At 33.5% G+C, this 21,893-nt stretch overlaps 1 protein-coding gene across 4 annotated transcripts in view; it reads left to right on the top strand.

The window, feature by feature from the left end:
* Positions 1–452: 452 nt before the first annotated feature.
* Positions 453–21,893, top strand: part of TFPI (tissue factor pathway inhibitor) — a 54,040-nt gene continuing 32,599 nt past the window's right edge. The window contains exon 1 of one of the 4 annotated variants that reach the window (XM_074364010.1): positions 453–763. The gene's annotated coding sequence lies outside the window, so the exon portion shown is untranslated. The remainder of the gene's footprint in view (positions 764–21,893) is intronic. The other 3 variants (XM_074364011.1, XR_012507086.1, XM_074364009.1) reach the window with 3 other exon arrangements.

Raw genomic sequence — 21,893 nt, 5'->3', positions numbered from 1 at the left:
GGGAAAAAGAAACTGAGGCACAGAAAGTTTAAATAATTGACCAAAGTTGCAAAGCTAGCAAGTAGTTGAGGCAGGGTTCACAGCCTGACATTCTGCAACAGGCAATAATTTATATTTCCTCTCTAAGCAGAGGAAATTTCAATAGCACTCAAATTTTTTTCATAAATACAGTGACAATACAGATGAAATAATTTGAAGAGGATAAGAAAATAAACTGCAAAAAGGGGTCATTTAATTAAGTAACAATGTAATGACAAAAATATAATGTTTAAAAAATATGTAGCTCTGGGGAAAAAGTGTGTTTTTTGTAACTGATTACAAAAAGAATCCTGGAAAGAAAAAGGAATAGTAATTTTGAAATCTTAGTGTAAGCTGATTCCTTTGTCTGTTTCCTCCATAACAGAAAAGGCTTTTGAAGAGTTTGGCAAAATTAGCCTAAAAAGAGTTGGAGTGACCTAAACAGGAAGCCTGGCTATTCCCAACTGCCAGTGATCTCTGAAACCGGCTCTGAGGCTCCTCTTTGCTCCAACAGACAGAGCGACTTTGGGCTGGATAAACGTCAAATTCTTACCTCGCCCTTTCACCGCTGGCAGGATCAGATTGCATTTCTTTCATTATTCTCCATTCTCCAGTTTCTTGATCTGTTTAAAAGAAGAAGTAGAAAAGATAAATCCTCTCTTCAATGCCTGGAAGGGAACACAAAATGACTTCAACTCCGCTTTGAAAAAAATCTTTCCAAGAACTTTCTTCAGAGATTTTACTCGTGAGTACTTGGCAATATACTTTCTAGCCCACGAGAAATAACCTTTATTTCTTTTTCTTGGGTGAAAAGCAGGGTACTGAGAGGCAAAGACTTGCAGGAGAGAACCATTGTCTGTACCCTACAATGAAATTCCACCCTTCTCTGTAAACAAACTCATATTGCAATGCAAAATTAGATCTCAGCACTTTGCATTTGGTTCTTAGGCAAATATATATGCAATATATGCTTATGCTTTTAAGATCATGAACATTTCTTTTTTAAGTTGGTGAGATATAGCCTTCTTTATAATTTTATGCTTGTTGCGGCAATTCTTTACTAATTATGTCTTTAATTGGAATTTTCTAAAGAATATTTTTACGTTTAAATATTATTTAGTAACATATAAAGAAATAAAATAAAGAGGCCATCTGGCAGAGTTCTGTTTAAAGAAACATCTTTCATTGTCATTAATTGGTGATATTTAAAATGAGGTATAACCATGAGAATTCTTATCATCTAAATTAAATATTTCATGCCAGCATTAGCTAATTTCTCTAAGGAAATATTTTACAATTCTACAAAGACAAAAGTTCATATTTTGAGATAACTTAAATAAGAATAGATAGGATTATATTATATGTGGTACAATTACATAAATTAAAGCAATAGATTACATATCTATATGATGTACTGTCATGTTCTTGTTGCTTATAAAACAATATTAAATTTAACTTCTGATAGTAAAGGAAACCACAAAATATACAAGTACACAACCACAAAACTATAATGAGACAAAAAATTATATAACTCTGGAAAGAGCTCATTGGAATAAGAGCATTACAAAAAAATGAGAGCTAAGAGCAGTGTCGTGCAGAAAAAAAAGAGAAGATAAGCAATAGCCACACTGTGACTCAGTGCTCTGGAAATTAGTCACAAGATGACTTTGTATAACTGTGATAACATAAACACAAAGGGCAGAACCCAGGCAGGAAACATACAGCCCAGAAAGTCATATTTTATGTGTAAAAGCATAATATTTACGTCAGAGAGGAAGTTTTGTCAATTTTGAGATACTGCAAAGTTTTTTAACCTGGTAAGATCCTTTCATAAAACACTTTTAGGATTGTTTTATATTCATCATTCTAGTGCATGATTATTTCAAGCTATATTATCTATGTCTTACCTAATCCTTAAAGTGTAAATAATCTCTTTAAAAATGAAAATTCTCAATAAAGGCTATCTCCAGCCACCTTTTTTTGTATACCATCTAAAACATTTAGCTCAGGGAATTTGATTTGCAGAATTGTCTTTTTAAAAATATTTTTAAATGCATTATATGTTTTGGTAGAGATCTACCAATACTGTAATTATTTCTGGTTATTATAATGTGCATTGGGAGAAATCTGAATTCAAGATATGGAGTGACTCTTGAAGTCCTTGTTTCTGGATAGTAAGTCTCACCAAAGTGAAGAAAGGGTGCAAGTTACCCCAGAGAGTTTTTGGGTTTTGTTTTTTGTCTTTGTTTTTTAAAATTCTAATGCTAGATCATCTCTCTTGGGTCTCTGAGATCCTCAATAATTGCTTTCTTGGTGTGAGGTATCATTTCCAGGAGCCCAGTTTTCCCATTACCCTTCTCTTCCTGTCTTCACTTCTCCAAGTGGCAGGTGCCAGGTAGCAGGTAGAACCAGCAACTACCAATAGGATGAGGGCAATCTAGTCATTTCCACTTTTCTTCTTTCCAAAACCAATAACAAAAAAGCACTGAATGCATATCAAATCTGCTATGTTCACCTCTCTTCAGGCCTTCCTTTGGAATTCTATATTCCTTCTTAGTTGGAACAACCACATTTTTAAATTATTTTAAAAACAAAAGGGTAAAAGGACATCATGGTTCATGGTAGAAATCCCAGTGTTGCGATATTTCTCTCTCAGTTGTTCCATCTGGTACATGTCCCTGGGGAGACACTGACTTTCTGTAAAGAATTCCCCAACTGAAGTGTGATGGTAGCATTCTTTCTAGACTGAATAAATATTACATGTTTTTGATTAGGCTATTTCAACATCAGGAATGTGAAAGTTATCATCAGTATAGCCCTGATAAAAAGTTTTTGTACCAAGTATAGTGTGCCTTTGACTGTACCACACCCTCAGTGCCACCACCATCCTGCTGCCAACCTCATTCTATCTCTTCTAGTCATGATTCTTATCAACATCTACCCCATCCTTGAATCTTGCAATAATCCATCTCTTAGCATTACCTCATTCTTCGTTTTGCAAGGCTTTAGGAATGGAATAAATCTCAGAAATTGGGTTAATCTCTAGAATAATAGTGTTTATTGCAAAATTTTGGTAACATTTTTTTAAGTTCATCTATGAAGAAACTTCAGAGTATCCCAGAAAATGAATCAAAAGGATTATATCAAAATATCATATGCCTACTCTTACTCTTTTATGTGCAACTGATTTCAAATATACATGACTATAAAATGAATTTCTGATTCAAGCTACATGAATAAATTTGAAAACATGCCAAGTGAAATAAGCCATGCACAAAAGAACAAATAGTGTATAATTTCACTCTTCTGGAATATCTAGAATAGGCAGATTCATAAAGAAAGAAAGTTGAATACAGTTTACTAGAGTCTGGAGGAAGGGATGAATGTTGAGCTATTGCTTAATGGATACAGAGTTTCTGTTCAAGGTAATGAAAAAGTCTGGAAATAGATAGTAGTGATGATTGCACACTAATGTGAATGTAATTAGTGCCACTGAGTTGTACACTTAAAAATGGTTAAAATTGCAAATTTCATGATATATTTATTTTACCACAATCAAAAATAGTAAAAGAAAAATAGTAGTATTTTGGGTTTTTTCTGTTTTCAGTTTATATAATTTCTATCATCATGTCTTTACTTATCTTTTCTTCTATGTCTAATCTGTTTATATCCCATTTAGTGTATATTTAATCTCAAATATTGTTGTTTTCATCTCTAGAAATTCAATTTGAGTCTCTATCTTCTTTCCCTGTTTAATACACTCAATACTTTCTCTAGCTTCTTGCACATATGAATGCAGTTAAAATTATACACCTTGTAATTTTTATTTGAATGCCTGATATTATGAATTTTCCTTCTGGGATGCATTCCTATAAATAATCTTGAACCCTATTCTAGAATGTAGTTTAATTACTTGGAAGCAATTTAGTATTTTGTTATCTCACTGTCAAGCTTTGCTAGGCAAAATCAGAGAAATATTTATTCTATGGTTAATTTTTCACCAGTACTGAGGAGAAAACATTCTGATGACTCTACTGGGACAAGAAATATTCACAGCTTTATATGTGTTGTAAGTGTTACCCCTTCTAGTCCTTTGAGGTGGTTCTTTACCCAAACTTGAGTATTTTTCCTTCATGCATGCACTGATCAATATTAAGCTGAAGAGTTGAGGATCATCCAAAGATTTCTGATCTCTACTTCTGCATAGCTCTCTACTCTCTGTTTCTCTACCCTGCATATTCCAGATGCCTTGGCCTCTCCAGACAATGTACTTTGTCTCCTAAACTCAGGGAGATCACCAGGCAATCCCAGAATCCCCCTTCCTGAATTTCAGTGCGGAAACTCCCTTTAGTCAGTGTGCTGGAGCAAATCGGAATATAGGGCTGAATCATGTTACTCATAGTTGTGGGATCTCTGCTTTTCACTGGCCAATACTTAATTAGCTGAAAACCATCATTTCCTATATTTTGACTGTTTTATTTTTTAAGCTGTTTCAGGTGGGAGGATAAATCCAATGTTAATCTATTGTGGCTGGAAGTGGAAGAGCTATTTTTTTAAAATTATATTTTAATGATATCCTAAAAAATAAAAATAAACTTAAGTAGAAAGGAAAATTTTAAGGGCATATACACTGTAATTCATTCATAGTCCTGGATAAGATAAAACATTTTTTGCCTGCTGTATCTCAGCAATTATGCTAGATAAGTAAATACATTTACATGTTTATAAATGAAAAACTTAAATTCACTATTTCTGCAAAATAATTATTTCATCTCAGATAAGCAGCTTGATTCATTATGTTTTTCTGATAACAGTAGCTGTTGGGCAGCTAATATTTTACTCTCTTTTATTTTAGATGACAAATGAATTCTACAAGGTTAAAACCAATCAAGTTGTCACTTGAGCAGGCATTTCCAAAACTCTTGAGTGCTGAGTGTTGTTTACCTAAAGCCTCCAGAGTTTTACAACGAATTAAAGATTGCCTTTCCTGATAATTTCTTATCACAGTTTCTCATAATTATCTTTCCTTCCCTGCTTCCTGGATACTTCTGTTGACAGCTCAGAATGTTCATTGACAGCACAAATTAAAACTTTCTCTTTTTATGAAAGGAAGCTTAGTTTCAGGTGTTTCCTGCTTAATTATATATACCAGTTGAGGTAAATAGATAGTCCCAAATGACAAGCATTATAGACAAAATGTATATGTAGCATTAGAATTTGTTTTTATACTTATGTAAGAGTGTACATAAGTATAATAATAAGTAAATTATTCAAGTTTCTATGCATCTTATTTGAGTTCTATGGTTTTGCTCTCCTTTAACGTATTCAGTCTATGAGGAAAGGAAGCAGGTAACACAGTAAGGAAATGGGTATGACATCCACATCCTGGCACTAATGCAAGTTATCAGAAAATTATGAGATAAGCAATTTCTCTTAGAAACACTCAGGCCCTCCTTTCAATGCCAATCATTTTATTCAACTTCCAGACTTCCCAGGATTAACATCTTTTTGTACGTTTTTCTCCTAAATAGTTGAAGAATGTGCCAATGGAAGAAAAATGTTGAAGTAGGGAGAATTTAGATTAGGTTCAATTCACGCGGCAAGAGTTTTTTTTTGGTCACCACTGGATGAAACTCCTTTAAAGCCATTTTAACTTGCATTTATTAACTACAGCCCTTAGCAAAGTAAAAGGCTCCAGTGTTTATCCTATCACTACTATGTCAACATTACTCTCCCCACCATCACTTACCTGCATTCTATATTATCATCTCCTTATTTGGAGATCAAAGAAAGACCATCTGTCCTTCCTAATAGGTACTGGAAGCCTCATGTGAAAAGGCATGAGTGAGTGGGAATTCATGGATGTTCCTCAAAAGTGTGTGCGAAGAGATATCTGGGCATGCATGTACTGCACTTTAGAAGACAATCTGTAGAGAGAATCTCATAATCTATAGCTTATACTTCACCATGAAAGATGTATTTGAGAGATGATTAAATATCTAAGGAAAGCAAGATCAAAAAGAGTATCAAGTAACATCCTTCAAAAAGCACGCTAAAGATTTGAAAGGCAGAACTTAACTTAGGAGGGGTAGGGGTGGGGGAGGGATGAATAAGTTATCCTATGGATAAGAAATCTTCGAGAAAAGATCTTTTTGAGAAGCCTAGAAAGAGATTAAATCATTTAAGACCTTCAGTTCTATCATTACACTTCAATTAGCAGATTCAATTTTTAATATCTGCAAGCTGAGCGTTAACTATATGTTTTTATATATTAGATCTTTTGCAAGATACAAAAAGTATACAGTGTGATCATTTTAACCATTTCTAAATTAATCTAATTATTAGGATTTGAAATAAACTGCAAAAGATCAAAACTCTGGTTTTCATTCTCAGAAAATTACATTCAGGGGAATTAAGTAGGGCATTTAATAAGAATATGCTCTCCAATTCCTGATTATATGATTATGTGTTAGGTAGAATTTGGATAGGAGAAAAAGGAATGGCAATTTGGAGAAACTAGCCAGTTATTATAAAAATGTAAAATAATGAGCATTCAATGTGAGGAACCAAGAGAAAAACAGAACTATTTATTGGACGCTGTGAGTAAAAAAAGTAAGTGATACCAATTTCCTGTCATTCTCTGAGCCCTTAGTTCACTCTTTCACGGGTCTGACATTTTAAATTCTGAATGGAAGTGGCTGAAGATCAACAAGTTGATGGTTCCTGGAAGACCATGACTCAGCTGCCTGAGGCCCCCTGTTCCTTTGCAAAGATGATTCAGAAGGTTGAACTCAGACTGTCATTTAAATACATGCATGTAGTCACCAACAGCTGCAGTTCCAATCTTGAACTAAGCTCAGTTACTTTTCACTAGAGCACAATCAGAAATTCCTGGATTTTTCACATTAGGATTTATTTCATCTGCAGAATTACTCTCACTGAGAAGGGAGAAAATTGATTATTATGGGTTCATTATGTTTATTGTACTTAAAGGTTAAAAAAACTTTAGCTAATATTTGGAATCATAACACCTTTAAAGTCAGAAAGAAAGTTACCTGATCATTTATCTGAAACCAAGTATGTCCTAAATATCTAGTCTCAGGTATACTGAGTATAAATTTTGCTTCTCTTTCCCTCAAGGAAGTGATAGTATAGGAATATTTTGTGAGAATGTCCTGTACATGGGCTAACATTTTGCTCTCCTTCTCTCATACTACAACTATAAAAAGCAGAAAGTTGAGAATTCTCCAATATGTTTGACCAGAGACAAAATCTAAGATAGCAACAGACTTTGAGGGGAAATGAGGAAATAAACCTTACTTTAGCTATTGATCCTTAAAAAAAAGGTGTTATCAACCTGAACTACAGAAGCTGTGAATCAAGGTTCTAATTAGAACCCTGTTAGGAGAGTCTCAACTATCTTTCTGTCTTTCCAAAAATACATATACCTCCTGCCTAAGACGTCACATTCAATATTAATTAATAGATTAATTAGAATTAATAAATCAATTGTATAATCAAAAGAGAGAGATTGATTGATAGACATATAACTAGAGAAACCATGGTTCTGAAATACCATTTTCTTATCTTACTAAATAATGGGTACCTAGAAGAGCAGATACAAACAGCATAAAAACCAGAATCAGCCGTAGGTCTTTCTATATCATTTATTTCTTAATATGGACAGTAACGATGATAGAGAAAGACGTTAATATAGTCAATCCTTTTCTTTTTCCACTCACTGTATTATTTATTTATTGTATTTATTTACTTATTTGCATTATTTTTTATTTCCTTTCATTTGGTGCTACTGGCTTCAGTAGTTGAGCAGAAATCTCCATTTTGGTTTAGACATGTAGTACCAACTTTTTACTTAGTTATTTAGTTATTTATTTTCCCACTTAGAGGAAAGAAATGAAAAGAGCATACTATGAAGAGCTTTGCTGTTAAACAAACTGGATCAGATGAAAAATAAGAGTCACTGTGATGAAGAAAGGTGAACTCATTCAAAGAAATGAATGCTACCTTCTTTTGGCAAAATGTCTTATGAATTTAACTATAATATCTAGACAAAATATTTCTACATATTATTTTCTAAGAGTTTTAGTAGTTATGGGCAACTCTAAGGAGGAAGAATCTTTGTTATTATTTCCTTTATTATGTATTTATACTTTATTTTCCTTTGTTCATTGTATTTTTATTAGTAAAAAATATACATTAGTCTTTTCAGATTTTACTTACTAATTTTCAGTAATATTTTTACGTATTTACATATTCTTAACTTTCTAATTATTTACTCTATCGCTCTTATTTTACTTATAGAAGTTTGGCCCAAACCACAGAATAAAAATCCCCTACTTATGAATTGAGAAATTGCTAATTCCTAGAGATTGTAAATAATCTGAAATTCACTTTACCAAAAAAAAAGAGGAAGATTTTTGTAAGAATAACTGGTTCTTTCTTAGGCTTGCAGTTGCCCTTTTTTGAGATGGTCACAATTTCTATGCTTGAGGTGAAGCTCTGCCATTATGCAGATATAAGACTTTGGGGGATAAAATTAGCTCTGGGCTTCAATTTACTCATTAAAAACCCCAGGATATTCCAGATACTTATCCCTGTAGTTTCTTTTATCTCTAGCAGTATATAATTCTTTGATCTTGTCCTTCATTTCTGTTTTTTTAATTTTTAAAATAAAGTTAGTTAACACATGTTGTATGCTTGATTGTAACTGAAGATACTCACTTTTTTCCTGTGGCATTGCTATTTCTTTTCTAGGGTATTTTTTTTAAGTTTTATCTCTCATATTATGAATGACAAGAGATCAAACCTACATAGTGAACAGCTTTTAATGTATCATTCCTAGAGGAAACTTTCCTACTTTATAAAATCATAGCTAACAACTACTTCTATATCTAAAAGAGGTAGAGTAACAAACTTTTTTATCTGTGAAATTGTCACCATGCTTGTTCCCAGGCAGAAAATACAGAGAAATGTTGTGATTTGGCCTATTAGCTAACATTAAAGAATTCCACATTAAGCAATTCTCCAGAAATATGACTTCCTGTAACAAGGGCCAAATCCAACAGACTTTTCCTAGAGGATTGGTCAGTCCTTTAGTAAACATGATTAGAGTCAATAGTCTGCAACTATTTGGGGAGGCTTGTTTTCTGTTGTTGTTGTGGTTTAGTTTTATTATTTTTCTCATATTAATTTACTTACTAGGTTCAGAATGTTTTGCTTCATTGTTTCCCACATTTTAGCATTAGTCTGGTTATATTTTTAAAATAGAATCTGAATATTTGTTCCATAGCAGAATATCAGGCATTATTTTAATAGAAAAATAATTTTAATGATAAGAAAAGGGGATTCTGACTTGAGCTTTACAGTGATGATATTATTTTCCCATCCTACAAGCATCCTCCAATGAAAAGCGCCAAAAAAGTGGTTAATAGTCAGTTAGTGAAAGCAAAAAAAGCAAAATTGCTGTCAGGTTACATTTGGTTGCTAGAAGGAAAAATCCATGCATATGTAGCTTAAAAATGAGGCCATTTACTAGCTCACATTATACAAAGTACAGAGGATGTTTCAAGATTTGTTAATTCAACACAGATCCAAGTTCTTTCCATCGTCTTACTTTATTATTAAAAGCAGGTTGTCTTAATCTTGGGGTAGTTCTCCCCAGGATGGATGCTTCAGTCACAGGAATCACATACAGACAAAACAAGTGGAAGGAAACATCACGTGACCCTTCCCATGTAGCTTCATTTAGAACAAGGATCTTTGTCAAAAGTACCCCATCCCACCCCTGGAAGATAGCATACTTCCTCTCTCATCTAATTGGTCAGAGAGTAATCATATTGAAATTTCTAAATCAATTACTGTAAGGGAAATGGAATCATCATGATTAATGTGGATTAATGAAGGGATTATTTTTATAAATTTATTCCTTAGGTGGGCATTAGGCTGTCCTTCCCTGAGAGCTGCACTTATGAACATGTTTAGCTCACCTGCTCTCAACGAAGTGTGGCAGAGAATGGTTGTTGCATAAGCAAATTACATGACTGAAACAACATTTTAAAAAGTTGGAAAAAAAAGAAAATTTCATCCATAATCTCACTGACCTGATGTATTTTCCCTTATTAAAGCGTATTTTCTGCATAAACATCAATTTTTGCTTAGTTCATCTTAAAGTATACATATATTTTTGCATACAGCTTTTAAAATTCATATTACCATGATTGATCCTCACTTTATCTTCTAGTCATTGTCATTACCAATTTAGCTTTGTGTAATATTACATCTGATGGATGGAGGTACTGCCTATTCTAATAATTGTCATTAAGTTGCATGCCTACATTGTTTAAAAAATATTATGTTATTTTCTATGCTAAAGTGAACATGAATGTGCATTTAGTCACTTTCATATTTTTAAATTCCCAGGTGTGATAATAACCGCCTTAAAGTATCATTTACATTTTTTAACAAAGAATGTACGCATCTAGGAAAAATTATTAGTTGATGATTAAATAATAAACCACTTACATACTTCCTCTTGCCAATACTCTTCAAAGCCCTGCCTTTTTTGTCCTTTATCTGTCTCCAATTGATAAAATCCAACTGTGAATCCTTCAAAAGTTTAATTTCTAAATCTGGAGGGATGGGGCACTGAATTTTGAAGACTTAAACTACTATGTATTTAAAGTTTAGGATTCCAGCAGCCCAGAAATCCTTTAACATTTTTAATACCCCATTTTATTTTACCTAGAGAAAATGGCAAATCCTTTTAAAACCTTCTAAAAGTCCACTAATTCTTGACATTTTGAACAGAAAATCTCAACTGTTTCTTCACTTAGAAAATTGAATTACAAGAAAATCTCAGTTTTCTCTCTGCTCCTGAACAACTCCATCACAAAATATATGCTCACACACACACCTGAAAATGTATCCTATTCCCCCACCGTCAGAGAACTCCCATTGTAACGAAAGATACTCTTTTCCAGGCCAGAGTTAGACCCTCTTCACTTGTGTCTAGGACTCAGCCTCTATTTATTTTATTTTTGTTTTAGCTTTGTCTCTTCCTCTCTAATGGCAGAAACGTATTAAACTATGTTTTAACCAAACGTTTCCCCTCTCTCACTTTTCAGCTTAGATTATGAAACGGTATCCTTAATTGCTGTTTTCACAGCCTTTGTTCCAATTCCTTCCTCAGGTCACCAGCTGCTGCCCCCAACACTGTACCAAATTTTCTTTTGCAGTTTTGCAAAGGTATTAACAATGCCATTGTCACTAAACACAATGCATTGGTTTTTTTTTTTTTTTTTTTTTTGGCTCTTGCCTCAGTTGAACCCTCTGTGCGCTACACACATTGTAAACGTGTGACAATTTTATGAAGGATTGACTTCCTTAGCATCTGCGTCACTACAGCCTCCCAGGTTTCTTCTGCTTTCCTGGCTATTTCTTATTCATCTTCTTAGACCTATTTCTCTTATTCTTGTTCTCCAGAGTTCACTTCCAGGGTGTCTCTTTCCAGTTTTCACATTCACCTCATAGAGTCACTATGAGGATTATATGAATTAACATTTGTAAAAGCACTTAGAATACTACCTGCTTCATATCGAATGCTAAGTAAGTACTTTTACACAAATCATCCTCCATTCCACAGAAGTAATTATCGTTTATATATTCTCACATTTCTGTCTCTATCAGAGATGTCTACCCTGAGGTCCACATCTACGTATTAAGCCTCTTATTTCATAGCTCCAATGAACATCTCACAAATACTTCAAACTTCAAAATACTTCAGTGCTTCAAAACAGACAGTAAGCAAATAAATATATAATGTGTTACATAGGGATAGATGCAGTGATTTAAAAAAAAAAATGAGACAAAATTGAACACAATCATGGAGCAATTTTGTGTGAGGTGTTCAAGACAGGATTCTGAGAAGACACCATTTGAGCAGAGATTTGATACAGAACCAGTATATCCATAGCATTTATGAGATTGAGTCAGAGCACGATTCCAGAGGTGGAGGTGAGGAGGGCCCTGAGAGAAGGGATTTACCCCAGAATTTCCTCACTGCCCTGACTTCTCATTTTCCTAAAATCTTGTGGCAAATGTTATATACTTAGCTTTCAGGCCCTTAGGATTTTGTTTTAATAAACTTGATTATGCAAAATTATGAAAAATCTAATCTTAAAATAAAATTTCTCAGTAATTTCATAGTTAGCCCACGAAAGTAAGTGAATGAAAATTATCCTCCAATTTCAAGTTACAAGAACTAACATACAGGGCAGTACTTTCTGCTTTGGAACATATGATTTGCAATTACGGTTGAATGAATGCCGAGTCTTTCCTTCTTATTGTGAACTTTAAAAGATACTTTCTTCCCAGAAGAGGTTATAGAGAATTATTTTCTTAGAACACATGTCCCCTCTTAGTAAATAACAACAGTAAAAGCCCTACAAAAATACCTAATTTGGAAGAACTGGTTACCAAGCGTCCTTCTTATATACGTGATTTCTACATTTCCTATAGGAATGTGGTAGGCCATGGCCTGTCCCATCTCAAGCTTGATAATGCAAAAAGAACTAGGACATGGAAGTCTGTAGCTGTTCAGGAAGTAAAGAATTTGCTTACACATTAAAAAGTAGGCTCAAGGGCTGATGTATCTCCTCCCACAGCCTAATGACAAAAGAGATGTGGCCCTCACTTCTGAAACCAATTTACTAGCCAATTTACTACCAGTTTACAAGTTTAGAATCATTTTCTTAAGAAATGAGGAGGGGTCCTGCTATGGACTAAATTGTCCCTGCTCCTTACATTTGTATGTTGAAGCTGTAACCCCCAAAATGATTGTATTTGGATATCGGACTTTTAGGAGATAATTAATGTTAAATGAGATCATAAGGGTGGTCTCCTGATCTGATGGGATTGGTGGCCTTATAAGAAGAGGAAGAGAGAGCTCCTTCTCTCTCTGTATGCACACACAGAGGGAGGGCCATGTGAGGACGCAGAGGAAAGGTGGTATCTGCAAGCCAAGAAGAGAGCTCTCACCAGGAGCCTAAATCTGCCAACACCTTGGCCTTAGATTTTCCAGCCTCCAGAACGGCGAGAAACTTGTTCTGTTGTTTAAGATATCCAGTTTGTGGTATTTTCTTATGGCAGCCCTAGTAGACTAAGACAGCTCCTGTGAGCTTTATCTGCAAAATCACTTGTATCCTTACCTAACAAAAATCCATTTCAAGTCTTGTTGACTGGTTTGAAGTGATGTCAAAGAAAAACCACCTTCTAACTAGGTCTGATTAAGCATTCTTGCCTGACCTCAAACCTGGACTAGGTCACTGAAGATTGCCTATCTTAACCATTGAAGCTCTTTTATTCATTTTTTACCAGCTGGCCTATCAACATAAACTTCATTTATAATATTGTGTGCTCAGAGTTCCAAAAACCTTATCCTGCCAACATGGTTTGGAACATGATTCCACTGTAAGATGATGACTGTTATAGTCAAATCTGTAGTGTCTTTCTCAAATCTTTACTTACCATCTTTATTACAACAAATCACACTATTTAATCTACAGATGAATTTGTAAATGTAATTTTTACTAATATTTAAATTTTATTTTACAAAAAATACTTTTTAATCTGACAGGATAAAGCAATGCCAAAGGCATTTGCTTTAGAATTAGGTATATCTATACAACCACTTACAAGCTGTTTTCTTAGAAAAATTTATCATTTTTATTTTCTATTTTATTTTACTACTTTATTTTCTGTATCAACTGAGGATAAATTAATATCCTCTTAGGGTAAGTGTGAAGTATAAATAAGAAAAAAATAATAATTAAGACTCATTATTGGAAACTGCTATTCACATTATGATTTATTATTATTAAAGTGACAAAATGTAATTTAACAACCCATGGTTAAAAAAAAAAGTGGCTGAGAAGCAGGCATCCAGGGAGAAAATCTGAACAAAGACCTAATCTACAACACAAAAATTAATCCCAGATAATTCCACAGCTGACTCTAATTACAGGTTTGAAATGGGGCCTAAATAAAATAGGAATGTGTTCTTTTCAATTCTGGTCTTTAGCCAGATTTTTTTAAATGAGTGTATACGTGGTATCTATTTCTTCTTAAGTTTGGGAAAAAAGAGAAAATATGATACTTAAAACAGATTTTTCAAATACCTCTTTTAGATGTCCCCTTGTATTGGCTTGTTCTAATCTATTTATTTAGGCCTTCACTGCTGGGTGAACTTTGGTGTCCTTTCCCCGGGTGTGAGGGGCAAACATCCAAGGTTTTCTAAGGCTTATGGCCCATGCCCTTTGCCAGTATGGCTTGCTAAGGCTTGGGCCAAAAACCAACTACCCATATACGTAGACAGAGTGATGTGGGAATATTTACACAGTAATAAGTATAGTCACTAACGAAGTATAAAGTTAACGCCAGGAATAGAAAACATTTAGGCAACTTACTAAATCAAAAATTACAATAATGATCACAGTAAAAACTTATGTAGATCAATTAATCATACTTGTAGGATTAGTAAATCACAGAAATCAATTTTTTTGAGAAATCAACTTTTATCCTGTAGTTCCTTTGGTGATGTTACGTAATCATCTTCTTCAAGTCACAATAAAGGTAATATTTCAAAGAGAAGTATAGAAAGATTTAGTGATTAATACACTTTCCTAAATTAGATTTGGTCTCTATTTCACAAATCTTGTTTACACGAAGGGTGCTATAGGATCCTGCCCTGCCTCTGTCACTTAATAGTCTAGTCATCTAGGCCTATGACGTTGGAAAATAAATCATGTATCATAAATTCAATATACCTGCCCCATTGGCTACACAGCATTATTATCAAGATGCGGTAACCTAATAGATAAGAAACCACTTCAAAAAATAATAAATCATTACAAAATACAAACATTTTATAATGATATATCTTTGCATTTCTATTATCATGCTTAAAATAAACGTGGTGTTTACACCATACAGCCAGAGCCTCATGAAATTTGATCTTAATTTTAATCACATGTCATAGATAAATAACCCTGATGCCAAAATAATGCTTATAGTGATGACTCTAAGTCTGAGGAATTTGGGATCCAGGGAGGTAGTTAATAGAGAGATAAAGAAGACTCTGTACTGACTTGTTAGAATTTGGTATGTGGCAAATGTGCAGTTACACAGCCTTAAATCTCTCTTGGGAAACTGCCCAAACATTTGCATTTCCACAATGTATTTATTTAGAAAACACTCTTTTCCTGAGAAAAATCTGGCTCTCAAACCTCTCACTGAGATATACAAGGTCAGTAACTCTCTATTCAGGAACAAGTTGTAACTCCAGTAAGAATTGTTTTTAACAAAAATTCATTTCCATATCCTAGTTGTTATGAATATTTTGGAATTTTCAGTTGAAAATACTACTTATAAAAGATGAACTTCAAAACAAAAAAGGAAAATAGAAAGCTGTAAGAATCTCCATTAGATTTTTTTTATCTCGCTCCCTCCACCATAGATTTATTCTAATGTTTCCTTTCTTCATTCATTATCCTTGGTATTAAAGTGCTGCAAACTCACCCAACATGAGAAGCAGCCAAAAAAATACATAGGTTAGAGATAAAAGCAGGTGTTAGGTTTCAGTGGGCAGTTCCCTGGGGATTAGCAAAATTGACCAAGAAGATAACAACATTAGCCACTGCTGAGCAGAAAATTGGAATTATTTTTCAAGTTACATTTTTTCTCTTTCTGGTTGTCAGGTTTTGTCTCTCCTGTCTTTCACTGGTACACTGCAGATAAATAAGCAGTCAAAATTGAGATCTTTCTTTTAGACATGGCAAAGTACCCATGAGCTTAGAGATTAATAGCAAAATTTTTAAAAAGAGTAAGTTCAATGATATGTGATAAAGAAAATCTGAACCAGAAAGTTTAAATTGTATAAGCACCATGTTGATAATATATATGCAAACACAATATGTGATTTTCCAGATAAATTTATAAGATGATATTAAATAACAGGAGTTTACTGCAAAACTTATGATAGGATGGAACAATACCTTCTACATGTTGTTACATGTCTTTCCCAAAATGATGTGCTAGAAATTTAATGGTATCATTCCAGCCTACTATTGGTCTCTTCCATTCTCTGTGAGCGTTTTGCTTTTTGAATCTTGGCACAAGTTCTCATCCACACCAACATCCACTGCCATTTCCTTTGAGTTGTTCTGTATCAGTCACCAAAGTCAAATTGCCAACATATTTCTAGTTCCAATGGACTTGGATTCTTAGAAAAACAGTCACTTTACATAAAGATCTGTATTGCCTCATCTTATAACTTAGAGTCCAGCAAACTTCCCATACCTAACCAAATTAGAACAAAAATGTCTCTCAGTTTGGCCCTAAAGTCTTTCCAAATCAGTGCTATGTTTTCAATCTTTTAGACTTTCAAGGAGCCTGAGATGACATTCTAAACAAAGAATAAGCTCCATGAATATTGTGCTTCCATTTTTACAGTGCACCCAAAATGATGTCAAGAATTACAACAATTATAATAGCTAACATTTATTGAATTAGTCATCATTCTAATTCTAATTCTTTCCCATGTAATCCTCACATCCTGTGAGGTACATTTTAGTAACATACCCATTCTATAAATAAAGAGAGGATAAATACACTGTCAAATTCACATAATTAGTAAGTTACAGCACTGGTGTTTGAAGCTTTATGGTCTGTGCTGGTTGACTAGGGCTGCTGTAACAAAGGACCACAAACTGGGCGGCTTACACAGCAGAAAGGTATTTCCTCACAGTTCTGGAGGCCAGAGTTTGAGATCAGGGTGTCAGCAGGGTTGATTTCTCCCCAGTAACCAAGTTTGTTTTCTATGTCTGTAAGTTTGTTTCTGTTTTGTAAATAAGTTAATTTGGCTTTTGTTTTAGATTCTACATATAAGTGATATCATATGGTAAAGACACCAGTCATACTGGATTAGAATCCACCACAAATGACGTCATTTCTCATTAATTACCTCTTCAAAGGCCTTATCTCCAAATACAGTTACGGTCTGAGGTACTGGAGGTTAAGACTTCAACATAGGAATAGAAATCATTCTGTCTGGAAAAATTATACTCCCTTTCTGCGCTCCAGTTTTCTTAACATAGGTGTAATATTTCATATAGGATAGGATTTTTTAAGGGGATTATATTTGATATGAAGTTCATAGATGAGCTCATATCCTCAACAAGTGAAAAATCTCAAAGTTCTTCCTTTTTTCTTTTTCTTTTTGTCTCCTTACTTCCTAGATCCACACAGACAACTTGCCTTTCTTTCACGTACCATCTCAAGAATATTAATATCATAAATAAATCATGAAACAACAAATAATACATTTCTTTCACTAATTACCTTTTTTCTAAGCACATCTTTATTTAGTATTATCTCTTTTGATTTGATTTACGCAATCACCCTATTTTCCTACTTCAATTTGGAAAAATATCTGTCACTTAAGCAAAATTTTATAAATATGAAATCTGCACTACTTGTGTTACATTTTCTTTGAAAAATTTCTTTTAAACAAAATTTTCAATTAAAATGTTTCGTACTTACAAAAAAGTGGAATAAGCAATACATGAAGACACATTAGAAAAATGAGCATGAATAGATGGCTTTCCATCACATTGTTTCTAATCTCTCTTAGTTTTCGGTGCTGTTGGTAGAAACAAATAAAACTGTGGATATATCTAAAGATCCATATTATAACATAATTTTAATTCACAAAGTTTATCCTAATTAACTCACTTATTCATCATATCATTATTATTTGGGGTACTGAACACAGAATTGTGAATGTTAATGCCAAGAATGGAAAATGCTTTAGTGAGGGAGACAGTGAATAAGTATACAAATAAATATGTAAGTAGTAATAAGTGCTATTCAGAAAACAGGGCAAGACATTACTTTTAGAAAAATGTAAAATGGTGCAGCTGCTTTTGGAAAGCAGTCTGGCAGTTCCTCAGATGACTAAAGAGAATTATCATATGATCCAATAATTCCACTCTTAGGTAAATATATAAAAGAAATAAAAACATATGTCCACACAAAAACTTGTGTACAAATGTTTATAGCAACATTATTCATAATATCCAAAAAGTGGAAACAGCACAAATGTTCTTTAAATAATGAATGGGTAAATAAATGGTGGTATATCTATAGAATATTTTTAGCAATGAAAAGAAATTAAGTACTGATATATGCCACAGCATGGGTGAACCTTGAAAATATTATGCTGAATGAAAGAAGCCAGACACAAAAGGCCATATATTGTATTATTCCATTTTATGAAATGTCTACAATTAGGTGATATGTCGAAACAGAAATTATATTAATTGTTTCTTACAGATGTGGACATGGGAAAGTTGGTGAGGGATGACTGCTAAAGGATGGGGAGTTACCTTATAGCGTAATGAAAACGCTCTAAAATTGATTGTGGTGATATTTGTACAACTCTGGGAATATACTTAGACCTATTGAAATATTTTTAAAATCAAATCTGTAAAATTAAAATTTGTGCTCATCAAAAGACACTTGTATAAAATTGAAGAGATAAGCCATAGAGCAAGATAAAATATTTTATATATATATATATATATATATATACACATATATATATACATATATATATATACATATATATACATATACACATTATATATAGAGAGAGTAACAGAGGAACTGGTGGTTGTTACTTTTAAAATATGGTGCTCAAAGATGATCTTTTGGAGGACAGGATATCTGACAAGTGTTCTGACTAAAGGAAGGGACATTGTCATTCCTGTATCTTGTAGAAGAGTGTTCCCAGGACAGGAAATAGCAATTTTAAAGTACTAAACCTAGAATTAGTATTGTCTGATCAAGAATCAACTGTTTCAATGGAGCCAAAGGATTAGGAGGAAGTATCCATAAAGCTAAGTAATTAAAGAAAAGACTGACAGAAAATAAAGTTAAAGTGGGAACTGGGAATGACTTATTGGACACCCTTTCCCCTGGTGAAAAAATGATCCTACCTCATGATCGTGATGATGATACAGCAAAACTTTTCCTAGCTCCTGCCCTTATACTGGTCCACCTAGAAAACATAACCTCAGATTCACTCTCTCCTGACATAATTCATCCCTAATACGTACACCAGTTAGTACTAGTATGAATTTACCAAGTTGTATGACTAACACAATTCATTCAGGATATACTTGAATCCTTTGTCCTTCATATCCTGTATCTACTCAATTATTCAGTTTTATCAATACTAACTCAAAACGTCTCTCACACCTGCCCCTTTCTTGGTAGTTCCACTGATAACCCTCTGTTCATAATTTCAATCTGATCTGCAACATTCTAGCTGTTAATTCTACTTATAATTTTGCCCTTTCAACATCTTTCCAACTCAACATCATTCCAACACAAGCTGGATTTTATTCAAGCACAAAGCACATTATGCTTTTTTATATTTCTCTGGCTCAGAAAAATCTGGCTTTTCCTTATCTATAACGTTATTTCTCTAGATAGTTTCCAAAATATTTTATGAGAAATAGTCCTTTGACATATAAATTTGGAAATACAGTTACTATATTCTCCGATAGAAGATACTATCACACATTACCATATTAAGGATTCTTTAAAAGTTCTACAGTTGAGAAACCAATATTAATTTTTAACTCAGGTATAAGTATGTATTAACCTATGAACACCTTTTTAATGTAACAAATAATAACATCCTGCTGAAATGCTATTGTAAGAACACACCTTGACCTAAAGGAATAAAATTGATGCTGCAAATTATCATTGAAGTTAATAGAAAATGTAAGTTATACAACATAACTGTAAGTTATTCTGCAAGTGAGTAAAATGTGTTAGTTCAAATGCATAAATTTTTAGAACTGAAATGGAAATTAAGGACAATCTAGCCAAAGTCATGCCTTTTATGAATCAGGTTCAGAAACATAAATTTATTTCCAAAGGTTACTTGGGTTGTGGCAGAGCTGAGTTTAGAATTTCTAGTTTATTGCCCCAATGTATAAATACTGTTTTTATTCAAGGTAAATAATTTAGCATATATTTATTCTCCACTACTATGTTCCTGGTATATGCAAAGATATTCTCATAATTCATCTTGGCACGTAACATTGCATTTTTATTTAACTCAATTGGTTGCGTATAAATTCTGTAAGGGTTAAGGCTTTCTCTAGATTTTTAAATCTCCCTTAGTGTCTAAAACATCTTGCTATGTGCAACTAGTTACTAACACGACATGACACAACACATTCATATAATATGTTCTTGCTTAAATAACTTCTGATGACATGTTAGAAGTTAAAGGGGATTTAGCAAGAGTGAAGGCCCTCTTCTGCATTCATAACTGGTGCCTTCTCGCTCTGTCCTTACATGATGGAAGGGACAAGGAACCTCTGTGGGATCTCTTTTATAAGAACACTAATCCCATCCCTCATGACCTCTGAAAGGCCCTGCTTCCTAATACCATCACTGTTTGGGAGTTATAATTCTGCAAAAGGATTTGTTGAAAAACAAATGTTTAGACCATAGTATTATCCCACCAACAATGTTGGAAGTCCACATCCTCCACGACACTTTGTATTGTCAGTTTTTATTAATTTTAGTTGAGGTATCTCACTATAGTGCGAATTTGCATTTTATTGATGAATAGTGATGCATCTTTTAATATGCTTATTGGCTCTATGTATGTAACCTTTTGAAAAGTGTCTATTAACTCTTTAATCCATTTTTAATAGGATATTTATTTGTAGTTTGTTATACTTTTTCAATATTGTAATCTCGAGATATATGAATTTCAAATACTTCCTCTCAACTTGTCTTTTCAATATCTTAATGGTACTCCCTTTGATGAACAGAAGTTCTTGATTTTAATGAAATCCAATTGTCAATATTTTATTTTAATTGGTGCTGTCTGTATCCTGACTCAGAAATCCTTGCTAACCTAACCGTGAATATATTCTCCTGTTTTTTTCTGAATTAATGTTTTATCTTTCACATTTAGATCATTTAATTCTCTTGAATCAATTTTTGGGTATAATACCAGGTTGAGGAGTACATATTTTTAATGGGGCCAGCTATTTAAGACAGTAGAGTGTAGAAAGGTACAAGGATGTGTAAGAAGATAATCAGTGCACTGCTTCAGTTTGAGTTTGTTTTCTTGTTTGTGATTTTGCAATGTTAATGGTGCATTTTGAAATTTAAAAAATTAATTACAATAATATATAATTAGCTTAGTTCACTTGAATTTATCTCCACAAATTATAGTTTTATGAGTGTTGTAATAAGACATACTATTTTTTCAGTGATCAATCTTCTACTGGGAAACTGAATTATTTGGTGCTTTGGCCTCTTTTCAGAGGCAACTTTGTGGAGAAGAGCACTGAACTAGCAATCTGCTGACTTGGATTCAAGTTCTGTATCTGCTGTTAATTAGCTATGGTTTGCTATAGTGTGTATGCATAGTTTTTTTCTTTCCAATACCCTTCCTTTCTTCTGGAAGCAATAGTCCCCTCCTCCTGGGAGTTATATCTGTCCACTCCACTCCTAAAATCATATACTTACATTAAGATTTGCAGTGTTTTTACATTTTTCTATTCCCTGACCCCTGACATTTTAAGGTCCACCAAATCTGTGCTAGTCTCCTGTAGCTCTCCACTTCAAACGTATACATCCAAAGTGGGACACTTCCAAATTTAAACTATCAGTGCTGTTCTCAAGCTGTTCGAACCTAGCCCATAGAAATAGGCATACTATTTTGATTTGGCACGATTCCTTCATATCCTTGGGTCCTCTGTACC

This window comes from Camelus bactrianus, chromosome 5, assembly GCF_048773025.1.
Source record: "Camelus bactrianus isolate YW-2024 breed Bactrian camel chromosome 5, ASM4877302v1, whole genome shotgun sequence".
NCBI lineage: Eukaryota > Metazoa > Chordata > Mammalia > Artiodactyla > Camelidae > Camelus > Camelus bactrianus.
The sequence above is the reverse complement of the archived record's forward strand: the minus strand, read 5'-3'. Positions and strand labels throughout refer to the sequence as shown.